Here is an 11,771-nt window from a genome sequence, read left to right on the forward strand (position 1 = left end):
TCAAGAAAGGAAATAGGATAATCCTTGGAATTAAAGGCCAGTCAGTTAGCGAGTTATGAGAAGATTTCTAGATCAGGTTGAGCTACTAGATGGAAGTTTGCTCGCTGAGCTGAGTGATACATTTTATGATGTTTGTCATAAAACTTGATAACGTCATTCAGTCAGCCTCCAGTGAAACCAAGATCTAATGCCCTAACTTCTATTTACGTGTTTCGTTTTCCTTCGGATGGTGATGTCGTTTCCAGTTCTTTTTCTCAGAGGGTGTAGATGGCGTCCAACTCCATGTGTTTGTGGGCAACCATGATGCCAAGGGTGTGGAAGCTTTGGAAAGGGTTCAGAGGAAATTTCTTAGGATATTGGTCGGTCTGGAGGGAAGGTCTTACGAGGAAAAGCTGAGGGACTTGAGGCTCTTTTCATTGGACAGAAGAAGCTTGAGAGGTGATTTAATTGAGACGTTTAAGAAAATCAGAGGATGGACAGTGATAGCCTTTTTCCTTAGATGGTGATGATTAACACGAGGGGGTATTGCTTCCAATTGAATGGTGATACACATAGCAGGGATGTAAGAGGTAGTTTCTTTACTCAGAGAGTAACAGAAGCGTTGACCACCCTACCTGCAACAGCAGTAGACTCGATAAATTTAAGGGCATTTAAATGGTCAGTAGATTGGCATACGGATCAAAATGGAATATTGTAGTTGATACGTGCTTCAGATTAGTTAAATTGGATGGTGCAACATCGTGGGCCAAAGGGCTCTTCCTGCACTTGGATGTTCTATGATCTATATTCTATGACTCGACACTTCCGGGAAAGTGTTAACTGTTTCAAGTAGTTCTGAATTTGCTCACCCATTATGTGAAAGTCCACTCCTTCAAGACGTTTATTATGATTATCCCACGGAGTTCTTTTTGGCCGACATAAGCTTTCTCAGCAGCTGACAGTCCCATCCACGAATATGGAGAAACTCGCATGTGAAATAGTGCCAACGGAAATACATTGAATCAATTTAATACGTTTATTGAACTAAGTTTCCTAATTTCTCTTTGAAAATAACTTTGGACTGTTCGACAATCCCTGTTGCCTGCGGGTGTCAGAGCAGTGCTGTTGCCATTGAATTGATACTGCGTCACACAATTGACCTTTGTTTCGAGCCATATAATGTGATTCATTGTCTGTGCTTATCATTTTATTTCACACGAAGTGGGGCTGAAGTTCTGTCAACAATATTTTCAGTAATATATGTGCAGTACAACTAATGCGGGGGAAGGCTTCGATTCATTTGCAAAATACATCGACCATGACTAAACAGTATTCATAACATTGTACCTTAAAAATTAAATAAAATCAATTTGCAAACATGCAAAAGGACCATCTGGCAGGGGGTAGTCCCGCAAGGGCTTTTAATTCCTTTACCCTTGCTATTCTTCCTACGAATAAGGCCACTTTTGAACTGGAGTATTCAAATCCGAGTTTCACCAGGGTTTTAGAAGTAGCTGCAGCATTGTTTCATTGTCAAGATGAGTTCAGGAATGTAAGTAATCAATAAGCTCTGGTAGCACAGAATCAGGAAGACAAAATATACCGACTGGTATTAAGCAGAGATGTCGAGTCGAGGAGTGCGAGCACGCCACCGCCTTCCAAAGTGCCTGCTCAGAGTCGGAAACGTCCCTCTGTAAATATTGAATCACAGTTAGATCTGGCACGCTTTTTGACCCCAAAGTAGGTGTTTGATTTGGAGCCAGATTTCCTTTCGTTTGAACAATTATAATGGCTGATGCGGATGCCTCCTTCGTAGCTGAATCTGGACAGACATTTTTTAATTGTACCAGAGTGCCCACCTTTGTGTCAGCAGTACATTTAATAACAGCCGATTGACGAGGAAGCAGAATACCATTGCCTGCTGGAATCGGTGTAAAGTGGCAATTTTATCAGTGGCTCGGAAAAAAGCTCTAGTATGGGCAAACAGCTCGGGTTTCTGTGCCGAGGTGGGGATCCGAAAAGCAGCCGACTCCAGTGTCTGTTACAATAGCATTGCCTTACTGCCAGAAACTGTACGGGGAAAGACAGGAAAAACGATCAATATAAAATATGAGGGTAGGGTACTCAAATTGGAAGCCCGTCAAATTGGGGTGAGCGGCTGTAATGAATTGATTCCTCAGCTCACGATCATGCGGACATCAGTGATATCGTCAGGGGATTGCTCAAGGAACGTAGCAGCATTTACAGTTGGGCAGGAATGAAAAGGGTTCTGGAATAGTGAGACCTCGTGGAGGGTTTGGGTAAGTTGCTTGTTCTGCTTAGTGATAAGAAAGACCAAAAGAGAGTGTGAGGTGTATACTTGTACGGGCTAGTGGAAGGTCAACTTAGAAGGCACCTGCATTAAAATGGACAGCAGTAAGGATTTCGAAGCGGGGAGGGAGTCCACTGGCCATTAGATGAAACTTATTTGAATAATTAGCCAAGGTCGTCATGCTGCTGCGTTAGAACAGGAGTGCCAGTTTATCTTGTACATTAACATACAACTGAGAAGCTCTGTCGTACAGTGGACGCACGAGAGCTGGAGCTGCAGCCAAGGCGTTTTTGATGGCAAAACATGGCTGTTTCGCCGAATTAGACAGGAGAAACTTAAAGGCAACTTTCGAAGAGGAATATGGAGTGTTCCTTTTAGCGTGAGTTGGAACGTTTGAAAGCCACTGCTTGAAAAAGTTGACCAGTCCCAAAACGGAACCTCAGCTATTTCCGAAATGTAGGGTTTGGGTTTGCAAGATGGGACTATTGCAGTTCTGAATAAGGGAACGGCCAGTAGCACTGATCAATTCATGTTTTTCTTGTTTCCTTTTTCGCCTTCTGTATACCACTCAGCACTCAGACTTTAACATCACCTAGCTTCTGGGAGTGCTATCTGCTCTATATTAGTGTCCCCCCCCCAGCACATGTTTTATTCCTCCAACTGACCAATAAAGTATCTGTTCATTCGATATCTATTTTACCCTTCCATTCGTTAATTGAGAATTTCAGTACTTTTCCCATAATTCTATCCCAAATTCGGTTCACTGCGTGTTCAGAAGAGGTCATATCACAGGTCCCTCACTTCCTGATCTCCAGAGAGGGCAGAGGACAGTCATTTCATATATCCATTTACCTGTTCACAATGGCACTTAGAAGGGAAAGGGCTTCTGCATCTCCTTTAAGACTTGCATATCATTCAACATCATCCACACATCTTGATTAGTTGTCTGAGATGTCAAAACCTACATTTCCAAAATTCCAAGTTTCACAAAGTGCATATACAATGAAAAAAATTTTCGTGTCTGGAATAAAACATTAGCTCAAATGTTAAAACAGCATTTGAAAATGTACTACGTCCAGAAAATAAGATTCCAAACGTGATAAATTCAAGTTCGAAGAGATAAATTTAACCAACCTTTACAACCTAATGTTTTTGTTTAATGAACCATTCCTGACAGATATAGATTTTAATGAGTACGGAAAGTCCCTCATAGGGGATTGACATTTACCGTGCAAGATCGAAAATAAAAAAGGTATAGACAACATTTTAAAATCATCACGGATTTCCAACATGCAAACATAAATGAAAGCATTCCCGGATCTCGAGTTCTTGGGCATAAAGAAAGCTAAGATGACATAGGACCACATGTCACCACGAATGAATAAATGTACACTCGGTCCAGTGAGAGCAAGATCAAGCAGACTGTCGGTTTCACTCTCTCTTTCTCTCCCTCGGTTCTTCTTTCCATTTTCAACGTTTTTGTGAAAATTTCCTCCAGTTGTTCTGTGCGATAGCAATTAAACATACTGTAAGTTGGAAATGGGCTGTCAGTTCTTCATGTGCATATCACGCATTGAGTTACAAAGTTATAGTTTCGGAATCAATTCCCCAATTCCCCAATCAATTTGACCATGTACTCACACCATCGCAATCGTTCTAAAATTGACAGTGGACATCGTTTACTTCCTATATGACAATATACCAAGTTGTGCAATTCACACAAATGATTTAACAAAATGTTCAACCTTTTAAAGGGGCCTGCAACCCTTTAAACATTTTCCTGATCAGTTATTTTCTCATCGAGTTCCTCTTCCGAATTACATATAGCATCTGTTCCATTGTTCCTTACGAACCATATTGATTCAATATTTTCTGTGTACGTCGAATTAATATGAAATAGATCACTTAGATAAATGTCATATGTATTTCATAATCATGGTTTTAAGATTCAGAGACAAAAAATGAAGATATGTTTGTATTACGATTGTTCATTTTTTTTCTTAAGGGCGAGATTTTAGGAATTCAGAAACATGTGTGTTCAGATAAAGCGGAGGGGGTTTCTGGACTTGGAGGCAAACTTAAAGTGCAGGCTCAGCTGCACGAATGGAAAGTCTGAGAGACGAGCTGATCCAAAATAGATCTATCGAACAGTTAACTGTTTAAAGGATACATGAATTTTCGTTGCTGTTTTGACAATTATTTGAATGAGCGAGCTTTGAGAAAACTTGTAGCTCAGGTTGAGGTTGTGGATTCAGGTTCTCTCGCTGACCTGGAAGGTTCGTTTTCAGACGTTTCGTAACCATACTAGTTAACACCATCAGTGAGCCTCCAGATGATGCCCTGGTAGCAAAGCCCGCTTTCTATTTCTGTGTTGTGTTTTCCTTGGTTTGGTGAGACATGACCCACTCTCACTCGTATCCTTACATACGAATGAGGAAGGACACCACTTCGACAGGGATATTATAGTATTGTGAATAGTTTCACCTCTGTACTTGCTGCTCCTGGAATGATTGCAAACTTTACTTTCTCAAGGGTATCGTTTAAAACGGTTTGACTCTTCCTCATTAACCAACCCCTAACCATTTTGGATATTCAGGGCAGCGTTTTAGACTCCACTGTCCTTTGCATTCGCACTCCAACAATATTCATTCGCATATTATGGTTTCGTACACGTGGCTTCGCAATATTTTCCAATACTTTTATCAATTCATAAATACTGCATTTCGTGTGGCCAACTTTATTGGAGTAAAAACAACGGAGCCTTTTAAATTCTATGCCCTCTTCACGGGTTTACATTTTAAAATCTGTGGTAAGTTATCATTATGATCTTCACTGATATCAAACATTCCCTTACCACATCAGAATTTCTCATTTCCCCAAATTCTCCCCTTGCAGACTGAACTGAAGTTGGAAGCCAAATTTTCATTCATGAGCCAACCCATAGTCGTCAGCCATTTCAACTGCTGATCTTGTGCTTTTAACTCTCTGCTCTTCCAAATGACTTCTCGTTATTTCAGGATGCGAATTTGTGAACTCATCCGAAGTAATCTTCTCAGTGAGAGCATCCGAGGTTTGCTCTATTTTAAAAGCCATTATCCACCTATCGATGCTACTTTGTTTTACTCTTTCGAATTCAATGTAGGAATGACCATGATCCCTGTTTTGATTCCCTAAATGTTGACTGTAATTTTTAGGGCAGAAGTTTACACGCGTTTAAGATGGCATCCTTCACCACCTCTTAAGCCCTGTTACTTCCTGTGACAGTGAGCAAATACGTCACTAGCTCGAAAGATAAATTTTGTTTGAATTCACAAAGGAGTAGTGGCCTATGGTCACTGCACTTCCTTAACCTCCTTTTCGAATGAGATGGAAAAGGCCTCTACATCCTTCTCATCAAAATTAGGCAACATCTTAATACGTTTAAGCATATCACCACCAGGCCTTTGCCTGTCACAGCTTTGCTCATCCCCATACTCTTCCTCACTAAGCTTACCTTCAGCCTTCCTCTCCATACAGTTAAGCTGACTCTCCTGACTAACAGTTATTTTTAGAAGTTAAACCTCTCTCCTTTTCTCTTTCTTCCCTCTGTCTTTCTTTTTATTCTGCCGTCGCAATACATTATTCTCTTTCTATTCAGTTTTAATCAACATTTAAACTATTTGATTGGTTTTACTCTTTCTTTTTCTTTTGCCTTTCACTTAAGCTCGTTCATTCTCAACTGAAGTTTAGCCATTCTGTAAGTATTCCGCTGACCTTCCCAGCAAAGTTAAATGCTAAGCTATGGCTGTAATTAATCTCCGTTTCTTACGAACGAAAATAACTCTAACTTCAGCTTAACTGCCAATTCCAGCAGCTTTTCCTCGTTCGTCTTTTGTAGAAGCCTCAAAGTCAGTTCTTCCATCTCAAAAACAAACTCAAGGGGAAATTAATACATCAAGTACTGTTCAATACAACCTATCTCAACTGCAGGAAGAAAGGTCATCCACACTCACTGCCTTTGAATCCAGAAATCACAAACCTAAAGAAGGACTCCCACAACGAACTTCAAATATGTTACAGATTAAGCTAGACCCCCTCAAAAGATTCCTAGAAGGTAGTCCAGACCGGAACATTTTCTAGCTGTTTGAGGGAGGTGTAAGTTTGATATTCCAGGAGGGATCCAGCTGGCCCATCCACTCAGTTTCAATCAAAATTTAATTTACGTCACACAACAACAACAAAACAAAGCCTACTTTACTATAATGTAAATTATTGAAAATCAAATCGAGACTACAGAAACTTAATGATGATGTTCCAAATACTTGTAATATCTCCATAAAAAATCCTGCGAAAAAGGCAAAATGTTACAAAGGTGCTTACAAGAGATGTCAGAAAGGGAGAGAGAGAGAGACGATTGCCATGAAGCTGTTTGTTTAACCAATATCCTGAAAAGCTGACGGCAAAATAATTCCACCAAACTAAACTAAATTAAAATAAACCCGAACTGGGGGAACAAGCCACTCCCCTTTCAATGTACATGCGTATTAAAGGAAAGACTTTAAAACATTCTTGAGAGATAAACCCACAACTTTCGCAACATCGGACTTTGTGAACCATCTGAAAATAATACCGAGGACAGTAGAACATTGTTAAAGAAGCAGCATCGTCACAAATTCCATCCTCTTCTTCCGGCATCAGAGCAACTCCAACCACTGCATCGCTTGCGTCGATTCTAAATTTGAAAGGTTTCAAAAAACTTGGTTCAACTAAAACTGTTGCGGTGGTTCATATGGCTTGTAAATTCGCAAATGTCTCCTGGCATTGTTCTGTCGACCAAAAGTTTGTGACCTTCCGTTGTAAACACCTCAACGGTGCTAACACGTTGCCGAAGTTTGATACAATATTTCCATAGACTTCGATCTTTTCCAAAATTCGAAGGACATCTTTCCTCGGGTATGGTCGTGGAAATTCCTCGATGGCCTTCTTCTTCACCGTCCTTGTGGTCAGCCTGCCACGTCCAATGCTATGTCCAAAGAACGTCACCTCTGCCTTTGCGAATGATATATTCTTTAACATTTTCAACCAGTTTTACTTTCTGTAATTATTATCAGCTGTTCCAAAAGTACCATGTGATCTTTTCATGAATGGCGAAAGATCACGACGTCGTCGTGTTTAAATGCACAATTCTTTAATCTAGCCTCAACTCTGCTCATGTGTCATTGGAATGTGGCTGGTGTGTTTTCTTTCCAAAAGGCAACATTTTGTCATGATGTAGCCCATTTCTAATTACAAGCAGAAACCTCATGTGCTTTCACTGAAAAAGGTTAACTGAGAATAATAATGCGGCAATTTATGCTTCATTATGGAAGTGGCTTATCAAACTTTATCTACACACTCCTCCAATCTAGGTACTAGGTAGGACTCTCATTAAGTTATGGCATTGAACTTCCGATAGTCTACTCAAAATTGTTGGTCCCGTCAGGTTTTGGAACTACCACAATCGAAAAACGCATTCACTCCGACCAAGTTCAAAGATATCTTCGTTGAGCATCGCATCCACCTCCTTCTGGGCCTATGTGATTTTGTGAGGATGAAGAGTGTAGGGGTATGGTTTTACCGAAGCAGCGTTCCGAATTTCAACTCAGAGCATAGTATTAGTCCTTCCTATTCTATTCCTGTATGTATCCTCGAGGTGGTGCAACAATAGACAATAGGTGCAGGAGTAGGCCATTCTGCCCTTCGAGCCTGCACCACCATTCAATATGATCATGGCTTATCATCCTTAATTAGTATCCTACTCCTGCCTTATCTGCATAACCCTTGATTCCACAATCCTTGAGAGCTCTATCCAACCTTTCCTTAAATTAATCCAGAGACTGGGCCTCCACTGCCCTCTGGGGCAGAGCATTCGACACAGCCACCACTCTCTGGGTGAAGAAGTTCCTCCTCATCTCTGTCCTGAATGGACTACCCCGTATTTTTAATCTTGTCCTCTGGTTCGGCACTCACCCATCAGCGGAAACATGTTTCCTGCCTCCAGAGTGTCCAATCCTTTCATAATCTTATATGTCTCAATCATATCCCCTCTCAGTCTTCTCAACTGAAGAGTGTCCAACCCCCAGTCGCTCCAGTCTTTCAGTGTAAGGTAATCCCGCCATTCCAGGAATTGACCTCGTGAACCTACGCTGCAATCTCTCAATAGCCAGAATCTTTCCTCAAATTCGGAGACCAGAACTGCACACAGTACTCCAGGTGTGGTCTCCCCAGGGCCCTGTACAGCTGCAGAAGAACCTCTTTGTTGTATACTCAATCACTCTTGTTATGAAGGCCAGCATGCTATTCACCTTCTTCATTACCTGCTGTACATACATGCTTACCTTCATTGACTGGTGTACAAAAACACCCAGATCTCTCTGTACTGCCCCTTTACCTAAATTTATTCCATTTAGGTAGTAATCTGCCTTCCTGTTCTTGCCACCAAAGTGGATAACCATACATTTATCCACATTAAACAGCATCTGCCATGCATCTGACCACTCACCTAACTTGTTCAGGTCACCCTGCAATCGCCTCACATCCTCATCACATTTTACCCTGCCACCCAGCTTAGTATCATCAGCAAATTTGCTAATGTTGTTACGAATACCATCTTCTATATCATTAACATATGTTGTAAAAAGCTGCGGTCCCAGTACTGATCCCTGCGGTACCCGACTGGTCACTGCCTGCCATTCCGAAACGGAGCCGTTTAACACTACTCTTTGTTTCCTATCAGCCAACCAACTTTCAGTCCAAGTTAGTACTTTGCCCCCAGTACAATGCGCCCTAATTTTGCTCACTAACCTCCTATGTGGGACTTTATCAAAGGCTTTCTGAAAGTCCAGGTACACTAAACCTACTGAATCTCCCTCGTCCATCTTCAGAGTTACATCCTCAAAAACTTCCAGAAGTTTTGGTCAAGCATGATTTCCCCTTCATAAATCCATGCTGATTCTGAACTATCCCGTTACTACTATCCAGACGTGTCCTAATTTCATCATTTATAATAGACTCCAGTATCATTCCCACCACTGAGGTCAGACTAACTGGTCTATAATTTCCTGCTTTCTCTCTCCCACCTTTCCTAAAAAGTGGCATAACATTAGCAACCCTCCAATCTGCAGGAACTGATCCCAAATCTATCGAACTCTGGAAAGTAATCACGAACACATCCACGATTTCTCGAGTCACTTCCTTCAGTACCCTGGGATGTAGACCATCAGGCCCCGGGGACTTATCAACCTTCAGACCTAACAGTCTCTCCAACACTAATTCCTGGCAAATATAAATTCCCTTCAGTTCAGGTCCTTCAGCCAATGTTACCTCAGGGAGATTGATAGTGTCTTTCCCAGTGAACACAGATCTGAAGTACCAATTCAATTCATCTGCCATTTCTTAGTTCCCCGTAATATATTCCACTGTTTCTGTCTTCAAGGGCCCAATTTTAGTCTTAACCATTTTTTTGCCTTTCACATACCTAAAAAAACTTTTACTATCCTCCTTTATATTACTGGACAGTTTACCTTCGTACCTCATTTTTCCTCTACGTATTTCCTTCTTAGTAATCCCCTGTTGTTCTTTAAAAGCTTCCCAGTCCTCAGTTTTCCCACTTATCTTTGCTATGTTATACTTTTTCTCTTTTAACTTTATATGTTTCTTAACTTCCCTCGTCAGCCCCGGCCACCCATGCCTCCTCCTCCTAGGATCTTTCTTCCTTTTTGGAATGAACTGATCCTGCAATTTCTGCATTATACACATAAATATCCGCCATTGTCCCTCCACTGTCATCCCTGCTTAGGTATTGCACCATTGAACTTTGGTCTGCTCCTCCCTCATAACTCCATAATTCCCTTTATTCCAACTGCAAAGTTGTCACTTCCGAATGTACTCTCTCCCTCTCAAATTGCAGATTGAAGCTTATTGTATTATGGTCACTACTACCCAATGGCTCCTTCACTTCGAGGTCCCTGACCAATTCTGGTTATTTGCACAATACCAGATCCAGAATTGCCTTCTCCCTGGTCGGCCCCAGCACCAGCTGTTGTAAGAATCCACCTCTGAGGCACTCCACAAAGTCTCTTTCTTGAGGTCCAATACCATCCTGATTCTCCCAGTCTACCTGCATGTTGAAATCCCCCATAACAACTGGAGTAACATCTTTGCGACAGGCTAATTTCAGCTCCTGATTTAAATTACATCCGACATTCAGACTACTGTTTGGGGGCCTGTAGATAACTCCCAAGGGGGTCTTTTGACCCTTACTATTTCTCAGCTCTATCCACACTGACTCTACATCCCCTGATTCTAGGTCCTCCCTTACCAATATGGCCAACCCACCCCCTCTGCCCGTCAGTCTGTCCTGACGATAGCACGTGTAGCCTTGAATATTCATTTCCCAGGCCCTGTCCACTTGAAGCCACGTCTCAGTTATCCACACAATATTGTAGCTGCAAATTTCCAAAAGAGCCTCGAGCTCATCCATCTTATTTCTAATGCTTCGTGCATTCATGTATAGTATTTTTAATTTGTTACCGCCCTCACCCTTCCCATCAACTCCTATTTCACTCAACCTTCATGATCCCGTTCTGAGTTTACTGCCTCATTGATACAGTTGTCTTTCTTGACTTCCCTTGTACTAACTTTCCCTCCAATTTCCTTCTTAAACATCCAGTTTGTCCCCTCCCCCTCCCGCTACCTAGTTTAAACGTAGCTGTGTTGCAGTAGCAAACCTGCCTGCCAGAATGCTGGTCCCGAACCTATTAAGATGCAAACCGTCTCTCATGTCCAATTTATGCTTACCACAAAACATACCCCAGTGATCCAAGAATTTAAATCCTTGCTTCCTGCACCAGTTCCCCAGCCACACGTTCAAGCCCATTATCTCCCTTTTTCTGGCCTCACCAGCCCGAGAAACTGGAAGCAAACAGGAGATAACCACCTTGGACGTCCTGCTTTTCAGCCTTCTTCCTAGTTCTCCGAAGTCCCGCTGTAGTATATTCCTCCTCTTATTCCCGACATCATTTGTGCTGACATGTACCACCACCTCTGGCTCTTCACCTTCGTCCTTGAGGATTTCCTACACTATGTCTGTGATGTCTTTAACCCTGGCACCAGGAAGGCAACACACCATCCTTACGTCCCGTCTGCTGCCACAAAAACCCCGGGCAGTTTCTCTCACTATTACCACTGCTCTGTGCGATGTCTGACTCTTCTGCTCTGTCTCCACGCCAACTTTTAATTGACAGACCTGGCCGCCTCGCGGACTGGCAGGGCCATCTGTCTCTACTGTTTCCAAAAGATTCAGTTTGTTCCTGACAGGTACTTCCCCTGGGGTCTTTTGCACCTGTCTCCTCTCTGCCTTCCTCATCGTCTGCTCTCTTCTGCTCTCTTCTGGTACAATTGGTGCAATAGCCTCGCTGAAGGTCTTGTCCAGAAAGATCTCTAGTCATGGAGAGGGATAAGT

This window comes from Chiloscyllium plagiosum, unplaced genomic scaffold, assembly GCF_037043375.1.
Source record: "Chiloscyllium plagiosum isolate Xiang-an unplaced genomic scaffold, Cpla_swu_hap1 HiC_scaffold_45, whole genome shotgun sequence".
In the NCBI taxonomy this organism is placed as follows: Eukaryota; Metazoa; Chordata; class Chondrichthyes; order Orectolobiformes; family Hemiscylliidae; genus Chiloscyllium; species Chiloscyllium plagiosum.